General features: G+C 58.6%; 5 non-coding genes and 2 pseudogenes across 5 annotated transcripts; all 7 read right to left on the reverse strand.

Annotated features, from left to right (window-relative positions):
- Positions 1-2157: 2157 nt before the first annotated feature.
- LOC148809903 (U2 spliceosomal RNA) lies at positions 2158-2348 on the reverse strand. The gene has a single exon (XR_016087070.1). It is a non-coding gene; the product is annotated as a U2 spliceosomal RNA (small nuclear RNA).
- Positions 2349-3137: 789 nt separating this feature from the next.
- LOC148809904 (U2 spliceosomal RNA) lies at positions 3138-3328 on the reverse strand. Its single transcript, XR_016087081.1, has one exon. It is a non-coding gene; the product is annotated as a U2 spliceosomal RNA (small nuclear RNA).
- A 787-nt stretch (positions 3329-4115) lies between these two features.
- On the reverse strand, positions 4116-4306 carry LOC148809905 (U2 spliceosomal RNA). Its single transcript, XR_016087089.1, has one exon. It is a non-coding gene; the product is annotated as a U2 spliceosomal RNA (small nuclear RNA).
- Positions 4307-5097: 791 nt separating this feature from the next.
- LOC148809906 (U2 spliceosomal RNA) lies at positions 5098-5278 on the reverse strand (annotated as a pseudogene).
- A 5884-nt stretch (positions 5279-11162) lies between these two features.
- LOC148809907 (U2 spliceosomal RNA) lies at positions 11163-11353 on the reverse strand. The gene has a single exon (XR_016087092.1). It is a non-coding gene; the product is annotated as a U2 spliceosomal RNA (small nuclear RNA).
- A 791-nt stretch (positions 11354-12144) lies between these two features.
- LOC148809908 (U2 spliceosomal RNA) lies at positions 12145-12337 on the reverse strand. The gene has a single exon (XR_016087086.1). It is a non-coding gene; the product is annotated as a U2 spliceosomal RNA (small nuclear RNA).
- A 5853-nt stretch (positions 12338-18190) lies between these two features.
- On the reverse strand, positions 18191-18392 carry LOC148809909 (U2 spliceosomal RNA; annotated as a pseudogene).
- Positions 18393-20904: the final 2512 nt, after the last annotated feature.

Genomic DNA, 20904 nt, shown 5'->3' on the forward strand with positions numbered 1-20904 from the left:
CTTTATTTCCACACTAGTCTCTCCCTTCCCCTTCCCCTTCAATGCTACCTCCTTTGTTTCCACACTAGTCCCTCCCTTCTCCTTTCCCTTTACTAACACCTCCTTTGTTTCCACACTAGTCCCTCCCTTCTCCTTTCCCCTTGCTAACACCTCCTTTGTTTCCACACTAGTCCCTCCCTTCTCCTTTCCCTTTACTAACACCTCCCTTGTTTCCCCGCTAATCTCCCCCATCCCCTTCCCCTTCTCAGGAACCTTCTCTATTTTTACCTTGACCTCCCCGTTCCCCTGTCCCTCCCTTATTCCAACTTCACCCTTCCCCCTCCCCTTCCCCAATGCCTCCTCTGCTTCCCCACCACCTTCTCCCTTTGTACACTCCCGAGACACATGTCCTATTTCTTTACACAAGAAACACCTCTTCCCCTGCACACATTCCTTTGCCATGTGGCCCAATGTCTCACACAGCCTACACCGTACCAACGTACACAGCCTTGCAAAATGACCCCGTTCTCCACATTTATAACATGCAAGGGGCTGCCCAGAATACTCTAGGTACCCCTTACGAGTCCCGATCTTGAAAAAGGCAGGAGGGTGTATCACCCCCTCTGCCACTGTCTTCCCCAGACGCAACCTCATCTGGTATGTTCTTTTTCCAGTCCACACTCCGTCCGGTTCCAAATCTCTCTTCCCCACTCCTTGTAGATCCACAAATTGCTGCAGGAAGGAGACTATGTCCCCCTCCGGAACAAAGGGATCGCCCATGTGAACTGTCAACACCTTCAGTTCCCCAGCAAACAGCGGTTCGACTTGAAAAAGCCGAAACGGTGCGTCCTCTTCCTTCTCCTGCACCTTCCTCCAAACATCCAAACATAAAGCTTCTGAAATCAAAGTCAAATCAAAAATCCCCCGAGCACCAAAGTCCTGTAAACACAAAATATCTTCAAAACGTAAACCCAAACCATCAAACAAAACAAGCTTTTTAAACTTAGCTCGGTCCCAAGCCTCCAGTCCATCCCGGCTCCTCGGCATGAAACGGAGAGAGTCCTTCCTCCGCTCCTCCTTCAGCCAAGAAAACCCCGCTGACTTCCAGCCGTTCTGCTCCATCCTCTCGTCGTCGTCCACCAACGGCAATCCTCTCCACACCAGCACTGCAAAAGGTCGTCCTTGGCAGCAACACTCCTTCCACCGTCCGGCAATCCTCCTCGTCGCCCTCGTCACCAAGCACCAGCTCTCCAGCCTCCGAACTCCAGACTCCACTCCTTCCGGTCAGACCTTCCGTCCCCACGCCTTCCCGACCCCCTGGACTAAGACCTTGGAATTGCGGGCTTGCCGGCTTAAACCTTGATCTTAGCCAAAAGGCCGAGAAGCGATGCCCGACGCCGGCCTTGGGCGGGCGCGCGGGCGTCCGGCTGGCGCGCAGCGGCGCAGGCCGACGCCTCTGGAGCCCGGTCCGCACGCGGCTGCCGGCCGCCCGGACTCCGCTCTCCCCCTCTCTTGCCTGCCTGCTTGCTCGCCTGCCTGCCCGCCAGTCCCGGGCGGGGGCCCTGCTCTTTGATCTCCTGTCAACGGCCCGACAACGACCGCAGCCGCGGGGGGCGCCAGCCGGCCGGCCTCCTTAGCTTAGGCCCCTCCCACCAGCAGCAGCCGTGCCGAGTGAGCTGCAAGCGAAAGCGGACCGTCGGCACCTGCGGGCAGAGGCAAGGGGCAGCGCTCTCTCGGGAGGGACGGGGACACACACACACCTGCCTGCCTGCCGAAAAAAAGAAAGAAAAGGTGTATATACTAAGTTTTTTGGAGGGAAAACGGCCGGCTGTCGAAAGGGGCCCGCCTGCAAGGACGGGGACACACACACACACACACACACACACACACACACACACACACACACACACACACACAAGCCACGCCTGCCTCCCTGGAAAAAGGAGGAAAAAACTAAGTTTTTTGGAGGGAAAACGCACGGGAGCCGAAAAGGGGGCCGGCCTGCTTGCCGAGAGAGTCGAGGCGCGGGAAAGTGCACGGAGGGAGCACGGGAACGGGGAGGGGGAGAGAGAGAGACACAGAGACACACAGATGGACGAGAGACGAGACCGGAGAGGAAGGAGCTCCGGTCCACCTCGCTTGCTTGCTAGCTACGTCTGTCTTTTCACCGCTGAGAGAAGGTAGTGCACCGTTCCCGGAGGCGCTGCAATACCGGGCCGATGCGTGGAGAGGACGGAGCAAGCTCCTGATCCAGCTCCCTGTTCCAAAAATCCGTTTAATATGTGGTCCCCCGATGGGGGACGTATCAGATATTAAACTGATAAGAACAGATACTACACTTGATCTTAGCCAAAAGGCCGAGAAGCGATGCCCGACGCCGGCCTTGGGCGGGCGCGCGGGCGTCCGGCTGGCGCGCAGCGGCGCAGGCCGACGCCTCTGGAGCCCGGTCCGCACGCGGCTGCCGGCCGCCCGGACTCCGCTCTCCCCCTCTCTTGCCTGCCTGCTTGCTCGCCTGCCTGCCCGCCAGTCCCGGGCGGGGGCCCTGCTCTTTGATCTCCTGTCAACGGCCCGACAACGACCGCAGCCGCGGGGGGCGCCAGCCGGCCGGCCTCCTTAGCTTAGGCCCCTCCCACCAGCAGCAGCCGTGCCGAGTGAGCTGCAAGCGAAAGCGGACCGTCGGCACCTGCGGGCAGAGGCAAGGGGCAGCGCTCTCTCGGGAGGGACGGGGACACACACACACCTGCCTGCCTGCCGAAAAAAAGAAAGAAAAGGTGTATATACTAAGTTTTTTGGAGGGAAAACGGCCGGCTGTCGAAAGGGGCCCGCCTGCAAGGACGGGGACACACACACACACACACACACACACACACACACACACACACACACACACACACACAAGCCACGCCTGCCTCCCTGGAAAAAGGAGGAAAAAACTAAGTTTTTTGGAGGGAAAACGCACGGGAGCCGAAAAGGGGGCCGGCCTGCTTGCCGAGAGAGTCGAGGCGCGGGAAAGTGCACGGAGGGAGCACGGGAACGGGGAGGGGGAGAGAGAGAGACACAGAGACACACAGATGGACGAGAGACGAGACCGGAGAGGAAGGAGCTCCGGTCCACCTCGCTTGCTTGCTAGCTACGTCTGTCTTTTCACCGCTGAGAGAAGGTAGTGCACCGTTCCCGGAGGCGCTGCAATACCGGGCCGATGCGTGGAGAGGACGGAGCAAGCTCCTGATCCAGCTCCCTGTTCCAAAAATCCGTTTAATATGTGGTCCCCCGATGGGGGACGTATCAGATATTAAACTGATAAGAACAGATACTACACTTGATCTTAGCCAAAAGGCCGAGAAGCGATGCCCGACGCCGGCCTTGGGCGGGCGCGCGGGCGTCCGGCTGGCGCGCAGCGGCGCAGGCCGACGCCTCTGGAGCCCGGTCCGCACGCGGCTGCCGGCCGCCCGGACTCCGCTCTCCCCCTCTCTTGCCTGCCTGCTTGCTCGCCTGCCTGCCCGCCAGTCCCGGGCGGGGGCCCTGCTCTTTGATCTCCTGTCAACGGCCCGACAACGACCGCAGCCGCGGGGGGCGCCAGCCGGCCGGCCTCCTTAGCTTAGGCCCCTCCCACCAGCAGCAGCCGTGCCGAGTGAGCTGCAAGCGAAAGCGGACCGTCGGCACCTGCGGGCAGAGGCAAGGGGCAGCGCTCTCTCGGGAGGGACGGGGACACACACACACCTGCCTGCCTGCCGAAAAAAAGAAAGAAAAGGTGTATATACTAAGTTTTTTGGAGGGAAAACGGCCGGCTGTCGAAAGGGGCCCGCCTGCAAGGACGGGGACACACACACACACACACACACACACACACACACACACACACACACACACACACAAGCCACGCCTGCCTCCCTGGAAAAAGGAGGAAAAAACTAAGTTTTTTGGAGGGAAAACGCACGGGAGCCGAAAAGGGGGCCGGCCTGCTTGCCGAGAGAGTCGAGGCGCGGGAAAGTGCACGGAGGGAGCACGGGAACGGGGAGGGGGAGAGAGAGAGACACAGAGACACACAGATGGACGAGAGACGAGACCGGAGAGGAAGGAGCTCCGGTCCACCTCGCTTGCTTGCTAGCTACGTCTGTCTTTTCACCGCTGAGAGAAGGTAGTGCACCGTTCCCGGAGGCGCTGCAATACCGGGCCGATGCGTGGAGAGGACGGAGCAAGCTCCTGATCCAGCTCCCTGTTCCAAAAATCCGTTTAATATGTGGTCCCCCGATGGGGGACGTATCAGATATTAAACTGATAAGAACAGATACTACACTTGATCTTAGCCAAAAGGCCGAGAAGCGATGCCCGACGCCGGCCTTGGGCGGGCGCGCGGGCGTCCGGCTGGCGCGCAGCGGCGCAGGCCGACGCCTCTGGAGCCCGGTCCGCACGCGGCTGCCGGCCGCCCGGACTCCGCTCTCCCCCTCTCTTGCCTGCCTGCTTGCTCGCCTGCCTGCCCGCCAGTCCCGGGCGGGGGCCCTGCTCTTTGATCTCCTGTCAACGGCCCGACAACGACCGCAGCCGCGGGGGGCGCCAGCCGGCCGGCCTCCTTAGCTTAGGCCCCTCCCACCAGCAGCAGCCGTGCCGAGTGAGCTGCAAGCGAAAGCGGACCGTCGGCACCTGCGGGCAGAGGCAAGGGGCAGCGCTCTCTCGGGAGGGACGGGGACACACACACACCTGCCTGCCTGCCGAAAAAAAGAAAGAAAAGGTGTATATACTAAGTTTTTTGGAGGGAAAACGGCCGGCTGTCGAAAGGGGCCCGCCTGCAAGGACGGGGACACACACACACACACACACACACACACACACACACACACACACACACACACACACACAAGCCACGCCTGCCTCCCTGGAAAAAGGAGGAAAAAACTAAGTTTTTTGGAGGGAAAACGCACGGGAGCCGAAAAGGGGGCCGGCCTGCTTGCCGAGAGAGTCGAGGCGCGGGAAAGTGCACGGAGGGAGCACGGGAACGGGGAGGGGGAGAGAGAGAGACACAGAGACACACAGATGGACGAGAGACGAGACCGGAGAGGAAGGAGCTCCGGTCCACCTCGCTTGCTTGCTAGCTACGTCTGTCTTTTCACCGCTGAGAGAAGGTAGTGCACCGTTCCCGGAGGCGCTGCAATACCGGGCCGATGCGTGGAGAGGACGGAGCAAGCTCCTGATCCAGCTCCCTGTTCCAAAAATCCGTTTAATATGTGGTCCCCCGATGGGGGACGTATCAGATATTAAACTGATAAGAACAGATTTTTTTTATATTTATTAGAAAAACAGTACAAAAACAGAGCTCAAAAGTTTAATCTACCCACCACCTTTAACACCACGTGATCAAGTCCTTCCAGCGCTCCTTTGCGGCTGCGAAACCCCAGCGCATTATATCCCATCGGATTCTTCGGACCACATCCGCTTTCACTCTCCTCAGGATGCCTGCGATGGTCACCTCCACGCCGTTCCTGACCAGCTCAGTCCGTGCTTCCCACACGTACAGCTTTGTGAGACTGATCAGGAGCCACAGTAAGAAGCTGGCGGTCCAGGGACGGGAACCGGGCACTCCTCGCAGCACCATCCGCAGTGACAATGGGGAATCCAGACCTACCTGTGCGTATAGGTGTCTGCTGGTCCTCCACACCCCCTGCACGAACCCGCACTCCCAAAACACGTGGTTCACGGTCTCTTCACCTGTGCAGCCGTGTCTTGGGCACTGACTCTGCCGTGATAGTCCATGCGCATGCATGACGGACCTGACCGCCAACCGACCCCACACGCAGAGCCAGTTCAAGTCCTTCAACTTGTTGTCCAGGCCCTTTGGTTGGGCCTGCTGCCAGATTTCCCTGGGCACACCCAGGATCGCTGGCCTTTCCGACGTCAAAAGGGTCTTGTACATGAGCCTGTGGCTCAGCGCAGTCGTTCCTCCTTTGACCTCCGGGTGTGCCCGCAGCCACTGCACTGCGTGCCGGTAGTGCAGTGGGAGCCGCTCCGCCTTCGGGGTCGTGTTGCTCCAGACGGTCAGGTGTCGCATGCTCGTCGAGAGCCAGAGGCTCACAAACCGGCTACACAGGTGGGGCGGGTTCTCGTGCAGGATGACGCACAGGCCGGCGACGAACACACAGTCCAACTTCACCGGGAAGTCTGGAATCCCTCTGCCGCCGTCCGCGACGGGCCTACACATGTCCGTTCTTCTAATGCGCTCGTATGAGTGCCCCCAAACAAACCCAAAAATGGTCCTCACCAGTTCCTTCCGTCGTCCTGCAGGTAGGGGGTATACCACTGCCAGGTGGAGCAGCAGGGGCAGGATCTCTACCTTCAGCACCAGCGCCTTCCCTATCCAGGTCAAAGACCGCTTCTGCCAAAGGCCCAGCTGTTGATTGATCCTTCGGAACCTGGCCTCCCAGTTCAAGCCCGCGGGGTCCACGTTGTGGAAGAGGACCCCCAAGACTTTCACTGGGCCGGTCGTCCTCGTCAGCCCTCCAAACGTCCGTGGTTCACATGGCCAGGTCCCGAACAGTTTAACCAGGCTTTTGGCGTGGTTCAGTCGGGCGCCAGTGCCTCTAGAGAAGGCCTCCACGATGTCCAACGCCCTCCCCAGGCCGCTTTCAGAGCCCAGGAAGAGCGTGATGTCGTCCGCATAAGCGGCGATCTTGGCTTCCTGCCCTCCTCCACCTGGCACTCGGATTCCTTCCACTCCGGGATCCGTCCGTAACTGGTCCAGCAGGAGCTCGATGTAAATGACGTACAACAGGGGGGAGAGAGGACAGCCCTGTCGCACACCACACCTTACGGGGATGCTCCTCCCCACTGCGCCGTTAATACATACCCGGGATATTGCGCCGTCGTACAGAGTCCTGATCCACCTAACAAAACTGTCAGGCAGACCCTTCTTCCGCAACAGCGCCCACAGGATCCCATGATGGACCCGGTCAAAAGCCTTCGCCTGGTCCAAGCTCACCAGCATGAGCGGCAGGCCCCTGTCCTCCACCCAGGAGATGACGTCTCGGATCAGCTGCAGCGTCCAGCTGATCTTTCTTCCTGCCACGCCACATGTCTGGTCAGCCTTGACCAGCTCCGGCATTACGGTTCTCAGGCGGCCGCCCAGCACCCTGGCCAAGATCTTATAATCCGTGCACAGGAGCTGGATCGGCCTCCAGTTGCCCAGGTCCGCCTTGTCTCCACTCTTGAAAATCAAGGAGACGACTCCGGTCTTCATCGAGAGGCCCAACCCACCGCCGTTCAGGACCTCATTGAAAACCTGCACTAGGAAAGGCTCCAGCTGACTCCAGAAGGTGCGGTAAAACTCGGTCGGCAGGCCGTCAACGCCAGGGACAGTGCCTTTCTTCAAACCCAGCATTGCCGTTCGGACCTCTGCCCCCGACACTGGACCGACCAGTGCGGATGGGTCTTCTACCGCCGTCTCCACACCCTCCAAGAGCCTGTCCTTAGTGCTCGAGTCGATCTCCTTCTCTGAAAACAAGGCTTCGTAGAATCCTGTGGCGCACCTCAACATCCCGGGTATATCCGTGGCTGCAGTCCCGTCTTCGCGCCGGATGGTGTCGAAAAGACTGCGCTCTTGCTGTCTTCTCACGGCGCTGAAGAACTGGGCCGAGCAGCGTTCTTCTCCTTCCCTCCAGATTCCCTGCAACCTGAAAAGGAAGTCCTGTGCCCGCTGCAGCCACTTGTCCTTAAGCAGGCCTCTGACGTACGCAACTCGTTCGCCATCGAAGGCGCCCCCCTGGTTCAGCTGGCCATACAGTGCCTCAAGCTCCTGCTGGAGTTGGGTGCACTGGCGTTCCTCCAGTCTTCGCCGGATCCAGCAGTATCTTTTGGTAACCGTTGCGATGATGAGTTTACAAGATTCCCACCAGTGCACCGCGGAGCTGAAGAGTGCTCTCCTCTTCTCAAGGTCTCGAAGCACTGCCTCCATCTTCCTTTGGTATCTCGCCTCAAGTAGGACTTGCTTGTTCAGCTTCCAGTATCCGGCCTGGAAGCCGGGGTCCTCGACACCAAAGGAGACTGCCAGCAACTGATGGTCTGAAAACCAGGTGGGGGTCACCTGCCTGCTTAGGACTTTCCACTTTACAGTGGAGAGGATATAATCGAGGCGTCTGAAAATCCCCCGTCCGTTGTCCCAGGTGTGGTGTGCAACGTTATCAAACCCGTCTCGCAATCTGAAATCTGTGATCAAGGACCTCAGCAGGTGAACTCCCTCGCCGTGCGAGTCTCCTAAGTCGACATTGAAGTCGCCGCCCATGATCAGCTCCCTGTTGGTGTATAGCAAGGGCTCCAGATCTCTCAAAAAGGAGCCCTGCTGGCGTCTGTCTGCTGGGGCGTACACACCGATTAGTCTGATCTTCGTCCCCTTCCAGGTGCCATCCACCACCAGCAGACGTCCGGGGATCACTGAGCTGACCATCTGGACGGCGAAGCTTGGCGAGCCACACAGGATACCCACACCGGCAGAGTTCACCCCTCCGACGCTCCACCACGAAGGACCCCTCCTCCACGCCTTCTGGAGGGCCCTCACGTCGTCGAGGTCCTTGAGATGTACTTCTTGGAGGAAACACAGATCCAGATTCTTCTGAGACAGGTATGAAAACACCGCCGTCCGCTTGTCCTTTTGCCTCAAACCCCTCACATTGGCTGTTGCCACCACGAGGGTCATGGTGGCTCTAAGGGGGGGCTGTCACTCTCCATCTCCTCTCCCTGGCCGGGCTCGGGTGAGCTCGCCGCCCCTGCTGTACTCGCAGAGGTGTCACTGTCCGAGGTCTCCATAAAGGCGACCCCCCCCAGGGGGCTGCATTGAAAACCCTGTTCGGGGGTAAGCATGCCGGCCTGGCAGTCCACTATCGGGCTGCCCTCGTCTGTCGCAGCCTGCGCCACCGAGAAGGTGTGGCAGATTGCCGGACCGGACCCCTGTCCGGGAGGCAGAGAGTCCGCGGTGTCATCAGACTCGGAGTCACTCGAGGCTGACTGGGGCGTCTCTTCCACCATCTGTTCCGGGCCTGTCACCTCCTCCCGGTGTTCTCCGTCGTCTCCTCCTTCATCCGTCCTCTTCTTCTTCTCCTGGGTCTCCTTCTGCCGCCTCCCAGCTCGGGACCGTTTCTGCAGTTTCTTTCCTAGGGGGGTAAGAGCTGGTGCCCCCCCCTCCTCTCCCACCGGCCCCGACGCTGCAGATGTTTCTGCCGCCACTAGGGGGCGCGTCCCCCTCACCACATCTGCCCAGCTAGGGTTCCTCACCTCCCGTGAAGTTCCCGGTCGTGCCTCTTCTTCTCCTGCGAGTTCTCCTTGTCCTCCTTCCTGCCCTCCATCCTCCTCCTGCCTTTCCTCCCGGTGCTTACCCCCTTTCCTGTGGGCCTTGCCGCCCTCCGGTCGGTCTTCCTCCTCCCCGTCGGTCTCCTCTGGCCGCTGCACCCAGTCTCGGATCTCCTTCTCCAGGTCCTTGCCCCTCTGGCTGCACTGCCGGAACAAATGCCCCGTGTTCCCACACAGGGAGCACTCCTTTACTGGGCATGCCCGTGTGGAGTGGCCAGTGCGGTGGCACTTCCCACACTCTCCGACAGTGCACGACCCCTCGCGATGTCCAAAGCCACGACACTTCCTGCAAAAATCCGGCTGGTTCCAATAATACAAATACCCCCTACCTGGCCCGATGAAAAAGTTGCCCGGTGGGTGGGCGAAGCCGTCCGGCGACCTTAGATCCTGCCGTAGCTCGACCTGATAGCGGCGCTTCCCAGTCCAGACAGTACGGGTGTCACTGATGACATATGGGCCCTGAAGCACCTCCACGTACCGACGCAAAAAGGTCGTCACATCCTGGTCAGTCAAAAAAGGCTCGAACATGTGGACGACCACCCACCTTTTATTGTCGCCTTGCAGGCCCCCGCACTCATACTCACGCAGTTTCCCGTCCGCCTTCGCTCGTGCACATCTCTCCGCCGCCTCCTTGTGCAGTTTAGCACTGTTGAAGGTGGCATCCATAAATTTCTGTGCCCGGTTCCCCTGCAGACATAAAATATCGCTCGCCTTACATCCCAGAATTCCAAACAGCACTTCGTCTTCGAAAAGCTCACGTCCCGGAGGCTCCGTCTCCGCCTTCCAATGAAAGCGGATGGTCCATCGTACGCTGGGGTTCAGCCCGTCCTTCGTCGCCTCCCCGGGATCCGCAGCCATGACGAAAAGCAGCCTTTCGGCTGCCAAGCAGCCCACGCACCAAAAGTCCCAAGTGAAACGCAAATCCAAAAGTCCGAAATCCAAACGCAAATCCAAGAAAACAGTCCGGGGTCCAAAACGAAACAATCCAGCGGCGTCCTCAGTTGAAAAGTGTTGTCCTCCGATCTCGTCCCTCCCTCGACCTCCGACCTTGGCCAAAAGGCCGAGAAGCGATGCCCGACGCCGGCCTTGGGCGGGCGCGCGGGCGTCCGGCTGGCGCGCAGCGGCGCAGGCCGACGCCTCTGGAGCCCGGTCCGCACGCGGCTGCCGGCCGCCCGGACTCCGCTCTCCCCCTCTCTTGCCTGCCTGCTTGCTCGCCTGCCTGCCCGCCAGTCCCGGGCGGGGGCCCTGCTCTTTGATCTCCTGTCAACGGCCCGACAACGACCGCAGCCGCGGGGGGCGCCAGCCGGCCGGCCTCCTTAGCTTAGGCCCCTCCCACCAGCAGCAGCCGTGCCGAGTGAGCTGCAAGCGAAAGCGGACCGTCGGCACCTGCGGGCAGAGGCAAGGGGCAGCGCTCTCTCGGGAGGGACGGGGACACACACACACCTGCCTGCCTGCCGAAAAAAAGAAAGAAAAGGTGTATATACTAAGTTTTTTGGAGGGAAAACGGCCGGCTGTCGAAAGGGGCCCGCCTGCAAGGACGGGGACACACACACACACACACACACACACACACACACACACACACACACACAAGCCACGCCTGCCTCCCTGGAAAAAGGAGGAAAAAACTAAGTTTTTTGGAGGGAAAACGCACGGGAGCCGAAAAGGGGGCCGGCCTGCTTGCCGAGAGAGTCGAGGCGCGGGAAAGTGCACGGAGGGAGCACGGGAACGGGGAGGGGGAGAGAGAGAGACACAGAGACACACAGATGGACGAGAGACGAGACCGGAGAGGAAGGAGCTCCGGTCCACCTCGCTTGCTTGCTAGCTACGTCTGTCTTTTCACCGCTGAGAGAAGGTAGTGCACCGTTCCCGGAGGCGCTGCAATACCGGGCCGATGCGTGGAGAGGACGGAGCAAGCTCCTGATCCAGCTCCCTGTTCCAAAAATCCGTTTAATATGTGGTCCCCCGATGGGGGACGTATCAGATATTAAACTGATAAGAACAGATACTACACTTGATCTTAGCCAAAAGGCCGAGAAGCGATGCCCGACGCCGGCCTTGGGCGGGCGCGCGGGCGTCCGGCTGGCGCGCAGCGGCGCAGGCCGACGCCTCTGGAGCCCGGTCCGCACGCGGCTGCCGGCCGCCCGGACTCCGCTCTCCCCCTCTCTTGCCTGCCTGCTTGCTCGCCTGCCTGCCCGCCAGTCCCGGGCGGGGGCCCTGCTCTTTGATCTCCTGTCAACGGCCCGACAACGACCGCAGCCGCGGGGGGCGCCAGCCGGCCGGCCTCCTTAGCTTAGGCCCCTCCCACCAGCAGCAGCCGTGCCGAGTGAGCTGCAAGCGAAAGCGGACCGTCGGCACCTGCGGGCAGAGGCAAGGGGCAGCGCTCTCTCGGGAGGGACGGGGACACACACACACCTGCCTGCCTGCCGAAAAAAAGAAAGAAAAGGTGTATATACTAAGTTTTTTGGAGGGAAAACGGCCGGCTGTCGAAAGGGGCCCGCCTGCAAGGACGGGGACACACACACACACACACACACACACACACACACACACACACACACACACACACACACAAGCCACGCCTGCCTCCCTGGAAAAAGGAGGAAAAAACTAAGTTTTTTGGAGGGAAAACGCACGGGAGCCGAAAAGGGGGCCGGCCTGCTTGCCGAGAGAGTCGAGGCGCGGGAAAGTGCACGGAGGGAGCACGGGAACGGGGAGGGGGAGAGAGAGAGACACAGAGACACACAGATGGACGAGAGACGAGACCGGAGAGGAAGGAGCTCCGGTCCACCTCGCTTGCTTGCTAGCTACGTCTGTCTTTTCACCGCTGAGAGAAGGTAGTGCACCGTTCCCGGAGGCGCTGCAATACCGGGCCGATGCGTGGAGAGGACGGAGCAAGCTCCTGATCCAGCTCCCTGTTCCAAAAATCCGTTTAATATGTGGTCCCCCGATGGGGGACGTATCAGATATTAAACTGATAAGAACAGATTTTTTTTTTATGTTTTTATTAGAAAACAGTACAAAAGTGCTTAAATCTTTAAACTACCCACCACCTTAACACCACGTGATCAAGTCCTTCCAGCGCTCCTTAGCCGCTGCGAATCCCCAGCGCTTGACGTCCCATCGGATTCTCCGCACCACATCCCTTTTCACCTTCTGGAGGATGCCTGGGACTGTTCCTTCAATGTTATGCCTAATCAGCTCCGTCCGTGCGTCCCAAATGCTGAGCTTGATTAAGCTGACTAGCAGCCACAGAAGAAAGCGTGTGTTCCATCTTCGAGAACCGGGCACACCTTTCATCACCAGGCTGAGTGACAAGGGGAACTCCAGACCCACCTGCACGAAGAGGCGCCGGCTGGACCTCCACACCTGCTGCGCAAACCCGCACTCCCAGAAGACATGGTTCACTGTTTCTTCCTCCGTGCAGCCTTGTCTCGGGCACTGGCTCTGTCTGGACAGGCCATGCGAATGCATAACTGCCCTGACCGCCAGTCGACCCCATACACCGAGCCAGTTCATGTCTTTCAGTTTATTATCCAGGCCCTTAGGTTGGGCCTGCTGCCAGATGTTCCGGGGCACACCCAGGATCGCTGGCCTGTCTTCTGCCACGATGGTCCTGTACATTCCTCTATGGCTCAGCGTTGCTGTTCCGTCCCGAACCTCTGGGTGTGCCCGCAGCCACTGCACTGCGTGGCGGTAGTGCAGTGGGAGTCGCTCGGCCTTCGGGGTCGTGTTCGTCCAGGCGGCCAGGTGTCGCATGTGTGCCGAGAGCCAGAGGCTCACGAAACAGCTGCACAGGTGAGGCGGGTTGCTGTACAAGATGGTACACAGGTTTGCAACAAAGGCGCAGTCCAGTTTAGTTGGAAAGTCCAGAATCCCCCTGCCACCGTCTTCGACGGGCCTGCACATATCCTTCCTTCTAATGCGCTCGTACGAGTTCCCCCACACGAAGACGAAGATGGCTCGCGTGAGCTCTTTCCTCTTCCTTGCAGGTAGGGGGTAAACGACCGCCAGGTGGAGCAGGAGGGGCAGAATTTCTACCTTCAGCACCAGCGCCTTTCCGATCCATGTTAATGAACGCTGCCGCCAAAGGCCCAGCTTCTGGTTGACCTTCCGGAACCTGGCCGCCCAGTTCAAGCCTGAGGAGTCCGTGGTGTGAAAAAGGACCCCCAGGACTTTAACCGGGCCCGTTGTTGTTGTCAGTCCCCCAACGATCTCCGGCTCATATGCCCAGGTCCCGAACAGCTTCACTAGGCTCTTGGCGTGGTTCAAACGGGCGCCGGTGCCTCTGGAGTATGCCTCTATGGTGTCCAACACTCTCCCCAAGCTTCTTTCAGAGCTCAGGAAGAGCGTGATGTCATCCGCATAGGCGGCGATCTTCGCCTCCTGCCCGCCTCCACCTGGTACTCGTATTCCAGCCACCGCAGGATCCCTCCTCAGTTGGTCCAGCAGGAGTTCGAGATAGATCACGTACAGCAGGGGCGACAGAGGACAGCCCTGTCGCACACCACATCTTACTGGGATACTCCTCCCTACTGCTCCGTTCACACATACCCGGGATTTCGCGCCGGTGTATAGCGCCTTGATCCACCTGACAAACCTGTCAGGCAGACCCTTCCTCCGCAGAAGCGCCCACAGGATTCCATGGTGGACCCGGTCGAACGCCTTTGCCTGGTCCAGGCTCACCAGCATGAGCGGCAGGCCTCTATCTTCAACCCAGGCGATGGTGTCCCGGATCAGCTGCAAGGTCCAGCTGATCTTCCGGCCTGCCACGCCACATGTCTGGTCCGCCCCGACCAGCTCCGGCATCACCGTTCTCAGGCGGCCGCCCAGCACCCTGGCCAAGATCTTATAGTCCGTGCACAGGAGCTGGATCGGCCTCCAGTTTCCCAGGTCCGCCTTGTCTCCGCCTTTGTAGATCAGCGAGATGACCCCGGTCCTCATGGAGAGGCCCAGGTCTTCACTGTTCAGGGCCTCGTTGAAGACCTGCACCAAGAAGGGCTCCAGATGACTCCAGAAGGTGGAGTAGAACTCTGTTGGTAGGCCGTCAATGCCAGGGACCGTGCCCTTCTTCAAACCGAGCATCGCTTTCCTCAGTTCTGCCCCTGACACTGGTCCGGCCAGGGTGGAGGTGTCATCCACCACCCTCTCCACACCTTCCAGGAGCTTCTCCCTGATGCTGGGGTCGGTCTCCTTCTCCTGAAACAGAGACGTATAGAACCCTGTGGCACACTCCACCATCCCGGGTATGTCCGTGGCTGCAGTCCCGTCTTCGCGCTGGATGCTCTCGAAGAGACAGCGCTCCTGCCGTCTCCTCACAGCGCCGAAGAACTGGGGCGAGCATCGTTCTTCCCCTTCTCTCCACACTCCCCGCAGTCTGAAAAGGAAGTCCTTCGCTCTCTGCAGCCACTGGTCTCTGAGCCGGCCTCTGACCTCCGCGATCCTTTCGCCGTCAAAAGCGCCCCCCTGGTTCAGCTGCTCGTACAGCGCCTCGAGTTCTTCTTGAAGATGGGCACACTGGCGTTCCTCCAGACTCCGCCGGATCCAGCAATAACGCTTGGTGACCGTCGCGAGAGTCTCCTTACACGATTCCCACCAGTGCACCGAGGAGCTAAAGAGCTCCCTCCTCTCCTCAAAGTCCCTCAGCACTGACTCGATCTTCTTCCGGTATCTCGCCTCCTGCAGAACTTGTCTGTTCAGCTTCCAGTACCCAGTCTGGAAGCCGGGGTCCTCAACACCAAAAGAGACCGACAGCAGCCGATGATCCGAGAACCAGGTGGGGGTCACTTGCCTGCTCAGGACTTTCCACTTCACAGTAGAGAGGATGTAGTCCAATCGCCGGAAGATCCCTCTCCCGTTATCCCACGTGTGGTGTGCGACATTCCGAAACCCGTCTCTAAGGCCGAAGTCTACGATCAAGGACCTCAAGAGATGAACTCCCTGGCCGTGCGCGTCTCCCAGGTCGATGTTGAAATCGCCGCCCACGATCAGCTCCCTGTTGGTATACAGCAGGGGCTCCAGGTCTTTCAGGAAAGTACCCTGCTGTCGTCTGTCTGCTGGGGCGTACACGCTGACTAACCTGACCCTTGTTTTCCTCCAGATCCCGTCCACCACCAGCAGACGTCCGGGGATGACCGAGCTGACCGACTGGACGACGAAACCTGGCGAGCCGCACAAGATGCCGACGCCGGTGGAGTTCACCCCTCCGACGCTCCACCACGAAGGACCCTTCCTCCACTCCCTCTGAAAGGTCCTCACGTCGTTGAGGTCCTTAAGGTGGACTTCCTGCAGGAAGACCACGTCCAGGTGCCTCTGAGACAGGTAACGGAAAACTGCCACTCTCTTGTCCTGCCTTCTCAAACCCCTCACGTTGACCGTTGCCGCCACGAAGGTCATGGCGGTTCCCGTGGGGGGGTGTCACTCTCCATCGCCTCCTCGAGGCTGAGCTCGGGAGAGCTTGCTGCCCCTGCTGTACTTACCGAAGTGTCGTCGGTGGACATGTAACCGACTTCGGCGGGGCTATACTGGGGTTCTTGCTCGGGGGTGGCCATGCTCACCTGGCAGGTAACCACCGGGCTGCCGTCCTCCGTCGTGTTCCGCGACACCGAGAAGGAGCTCATTAGTGCTGGTCCTGATCCTTGTCCAGGCGGAAGAGAGTCTTCGGCGCTCTCGAGCTCCGAGTCGCTCGAGGCTGACAGGTACTCCGACCCCTCTTCCATCCCCTCAGGGTCCACTAACTCTCCCTGGTTCCTGTCCTGCTCTTCCCCCTTGACTGTCCTTTTCTTTTTCTCCTGGGTCTCCTGGGACTGTTGTTCTTCTCCCATCCGCTTCTTCATCTTCTTCTTCCGTTTGCCCTGTAGGGGCGCCGCCTTCTCCTCTTCTGCTGGCGCTGGTGCTGCTGCTGCAGGTGCTCCCTTCCCCTTCCTGCGGTGTCCTTTCTTCACCACCAGCGCCCAGCTCTCTTCGCTGTCCTCGGCCTCCCGAGAAGTTCCCGGCTGTTCGTCCTCTCTCTCCACCCGTTGATCGTCCTCCACCTGTTCCTGCCGTCTGCTTCCTTCCTTCCCTCCCCCGCCAGGGGCTGCACTACCCTCTGGCTGATCTTCCTCTTCGCCGTCCTCCACTGCCAACCTTGCCCCCTCGAACATCACCCTGTTATACTCGGCGCTTCTTTTTATGCACTGGCGGAACAAGTGCCCCGTGTTGCCGCACAGGGAGCACTCTTTCACTGGACACTGCCGTGTCGAGTGGCCCCGCTCATTGCACCGTCCGCACTCCGTTGCCTGACACGCCCCCTCTCGGTGTCCGGATCTGCGACACTTGCGGCAAAAATCCGGCTGGTTCCAATAGTACAAATACCCCCTACCTGATCCGATGGCAAAGGTGGCCGGTGGGTGGGCAAACCCGTCGTTGGTTCTGCTGTCCCTCCTTAGTTCGACCTCGTATCTTCGTTTGCCGGTCCAGACTTTCCGGGTATCCTGGATGATATGGGGCCCGCTTCTCACTTCCACATACCGCCGAAGGAAGGCCGTGACATCGGTATCTGTGATGAAGGGCTCGAACATGTGCACTACCACCCACCGCCTGTTGTCTCCCTGCAGTCCGCCGCACTCGTACTCGCGCATCCCTCCACTCTCGATGACCTCTGTGCATCTCTTCACTACCCGTCCATAGACATCCGCGTTCACAAAGGTGACATCCAAAAATTTCTGTGCCCGGTTCCCCTGCACACATTTAAGTTCCGCCACGCTAACTCCCAAAATGTCAAACAAAATTTTGTCTTCTACCTCCTCTCGCCCAGGCATCTCCGTCTCCGCCTTCCAATTCAGTCTGATGGTCCATCTCACGCTGGGATCCGTCCCAGCCCTCCTGGATTCTCCGGGGTCCGTGGCCATCCCGGAGCGCAGCCTTTCGGCTGCAAGCAGCCTACTCCCCAGCAAAAAAAGGAAACTCCCAAGTCCGCAATCCAAAGGCAAATCCAAGCAATCCGGGTTCAGTTCAGCAAGCAGTCCAAAAAAACGTGTCCTTGTTGTAGGTGTCCTCGTTCGTCTCTCCCTCGGCCCCTGATCTTGGCCAAAAGGCCGAGAAGCGATGCCCGACGCCGGCCTTGGGCGGGCGCGCGGGCGTCCGGCTGGCGCGCAGCGGCGCAGGCCGACGCCTCTGGAGCCCGGTCCGCACGCGGCTGCCGGCCGCCCGGACTCCGCTCTCCCCCTCTCTTGCCTGCCTGCTTGCTCGCCTGCCTGCCCGCCAGTCCCGGGCGGGGGCCCTGCTCTTTGATCTCCTGTCAACGGCCCGACAACGACCGCAGCCGCGGGGGGCGCCAGCCGGCCGGCCTCCTTAGCTTAGGCCCCTCCCACCAGCAGCAGCCGTGCCGAGTGAGCTGCAAGCGAAAGCGGACCGTCGGCACCTGCGGGCAGAGGCAAGGGGCAGCGCTCTCTCGGGAGGGACGGGGACACACACACACCTGCCTGCCTGCCGAAAAAAAGAAAGAAAAGGTGTATATACTAAGTTTTTTGGAGGGAAAACGGCCGGCTGTCGAAAGGGGCCCGCCTGCAAGGACGGGGACACACACACACACACACACACACACACACACACACACACACACACACACACACACACAAGCCACGCCTGCCTCCCTGGAAAAAGGAGGAAAAAACTAAGTTTTTTGGAGGGAAAACGCACGGGAGCCGAAAAGGGGGCCGGCCTGCTTGCCGAGAGAGTCGAGGCGCGGGAAAGTGCACGGAGGGAGCACGGGAACGGGGAGGGGGAGAGAGAGAGACACAGAGACACACAGATGGACGAGAGACGAGACCGGAGAGGAAGGAGCTCCGGTCCACCTCGCTTGCTTGCTAGCTACGTCTGTCTTTTCACCGCTGAGAGAAGGTAGTGCACCGTTCCCGGAGGCGCTGCAATACCGGGCCGATGCGTGGAGAGGACGGAGCAAGCTCCTGATCCAGCTCCCTGTTCCAAAAATCCGTTTAATATGTGGTCCCCCGATGGGGGACGTATCAGATATTAAACTGATAAGAACAGATTTTTTTTTTTTTTTTATTAGAAACGTATAAAACATACAAAACAGCAAAAAAGACCCATCACACAAAAAATCAACCCACATGTTACTCAAAAAACACAGAAAACAACATTCAAAAACCCACACCTCTGAAAACCCAAGCAAAATACAATTTCCTTAACCCCGCCTCAAATGCAAATCAAAACCCACCCCCACATCTGAAAAAACAAAACATTCACCAAAACCATACCGACTTTTACTATACAAAACATAATAATCACCCCAACGAAAATAGCCCCTTCCACCTCTCCTTGGCTGCCGCAAAACCCCACCTCAGAATATCCCATTTTACCCGACATGCTATATCATATTTCACTTTATGCACGACAGCGGCTGGTGCTCCACTGACCCCATACTCAGTGAGGTCTTTGCGTGATGCCCACAGATGATATTTTACAAAACTGATCACCAGCCATAACAAAAAATTGATCCCCCATCTCCTTGTTTTTGGGATTCCACGCAGTATAACTTGTCTGGACACCACAAAGTCTAGTTTCACCTGCGTTAAAAGGCCCCCACACTGGTCCCATACCCTCTGTGCAAACCCACAATCCCATAAAACGTGTGCGATGGACTCGGTTTCTTGGCAGTCAGTGCGTGGGCACTTGTCCTGCCTGGAGAGACCATGTCTGTGTAAAGTCTCTCGGACTGGAAGTCTGTTCCACACCACCAACCAATTGAGGTCCTTCAGCTTATTTTCCAGCCCTACCGATTGCGTCTGCCTCCACACCTCTCCCGGAACTCCCACAATAGCCGGCTCCTCCTTTGCAGTAGCCAGCTGGTACAGTGCCTTGTGGTCCAGCAGTGCTGTACCTCCCTTAGCATCCGGGTGCTTTTTTAGCCATTGTACCGCATGTTTATAATACCATGGCAGCCTTTCTGCCTTGGGTGTTGTGTTTGTCCACACTACCAAATGTTTTACTGCAGAGGCAAACCACAAGTGTGCAAAGGGGACGCACAGGTGGTCCGGACTCTCCTTCAGAAGTCTGCACAGCCCCGAGATGAAAAGTGAGTCCAATTTCACCGGCAGGTCCGGCACCGCCCGACCTCCTTCCTCCACCGGCCTGTGCATGTCCACCCGCTTGATGTACTCATATCCTCCGCCCCAAATGAAGCGGAAGATGGTCCTCACCAGCTCTCTACGGAACCTGGGAGGCAGCGGGAAAACACAGGCCAGATGGATGAGCAACGGCAATATATCCACCTTCACTACCAGGACTTTTCCTACCAGTGTCAAATGCCTACTCTGCCACAAACCTAACTTCTGATTCACTTTTGAGATCTTACTCCTCCAGTTAATTGTGGCAGAGTCAGCAGTATGGAAACTGACCCCCAAGATCTTCACAGGCCCTGTCTCTAGTTTGAGACCTCCTACCACATCCTGCCTGTTCTTCCATCTGCCAAAATATTTGACGGTGCACTTGCTGAGATTAAGCAGTGCACCCGTTCCTGCAGCCATGGCGTCCGCTATCTGCAGAACCCGAGTGAGAGACCTGTCAGTGGTAAGAAACAAAGTTACATCGTCTGCGTAAGCCATCAACTTTGCCTGTGCTCCACCGCTACCCGGGACTAGTACACCCTCCACCCAAGGGTCACTCTGGATTCGTCGCAAAAAGGGCTCCAGGTATAGCACGTAGAGGAGAGGGGACAAGGGACACCCCTGCCTCACCCCACGGCTAACCACGAACCCCATCCCCAACCTTCCATTCACACATACCCTTGAGATGACCCCGTTATATAAAATCCTGAGCCATCGGATAAAAGTTCCACCAATCCCTAGTCTCTTTAAAACCTCCCAAAGGAAGGGATGACACACTCTGTCAAAGGCTTTACTTTGATCTAAGCTTACCAGAATGAGCTCCAAGCCCCTTTCCTCCACCCATTCAATGATGTCTCTCACCAACTGGAGATTCCAGGCTAGTTTCCTTCCTTCCACACTGCAGGTCTGATCCCTGCAGACCAGACCCGGCATCACCTTCCTCAGCCGCCTACTCAGCACCCTGGCCAGGATCTTATAGTCAGTGCAGAGCAATTGGATCGGCCTCCAGTTTTCCAGGTCCTCCTTGTCCCCTTTCTTAAAAATCAAAGACAGAACTCCAGTTTTCATAGTTCCCGTTAACTCCCCTGACTCTAAGATTTCGTTAAAAACTTCGAGCAGGATAGGCTGCAGTTTATCCCAAAACACCACGTAAAAGTCAATGGGCAAGCCATCAATTCCGGGAGCCGTCCCCCTCCGCATCCCTGCCATGGCTTCCCTTAGTTCCTCACCCGAAAGCTCTCCCTCCAGTTCAGGCATGCCCTCCTCTACCGTCACTATTCCCGCCAACCACTCCTCCCACAAGTCAGTGTCCACTGGTTTCCCCGAGAACAGTTCCCTGTAAAAATCCGAGGCACACCTGACCATATCTGCTGGGTCAGAGGTAACGGAACCGTCTTTTTGCTTTAGGCCCTCCACCAAAGTTCTGGCTTGCCGAGAACGCACCGAGCCGAAAAACATAGCCGAGCATTTCTCATCCTTTTCCCTC

Source organism: Atractosteus spatula, unplaced genomic scaffold (genome assembly GCF_055471065.1).
Source record: "Atractosteus spatula isolate fAtrSpa1 unplaced genomic scaffold, fAtrSpa1.hap1 Scaffold_105, whole genome shotgun sequence".
Lineage (NCBI taxonomy): Eukaryota > Metazoa > Chordata > Actinopteri > Semionotiformes > Lepisosteidae > Atractosteus > Atractosteus spatula.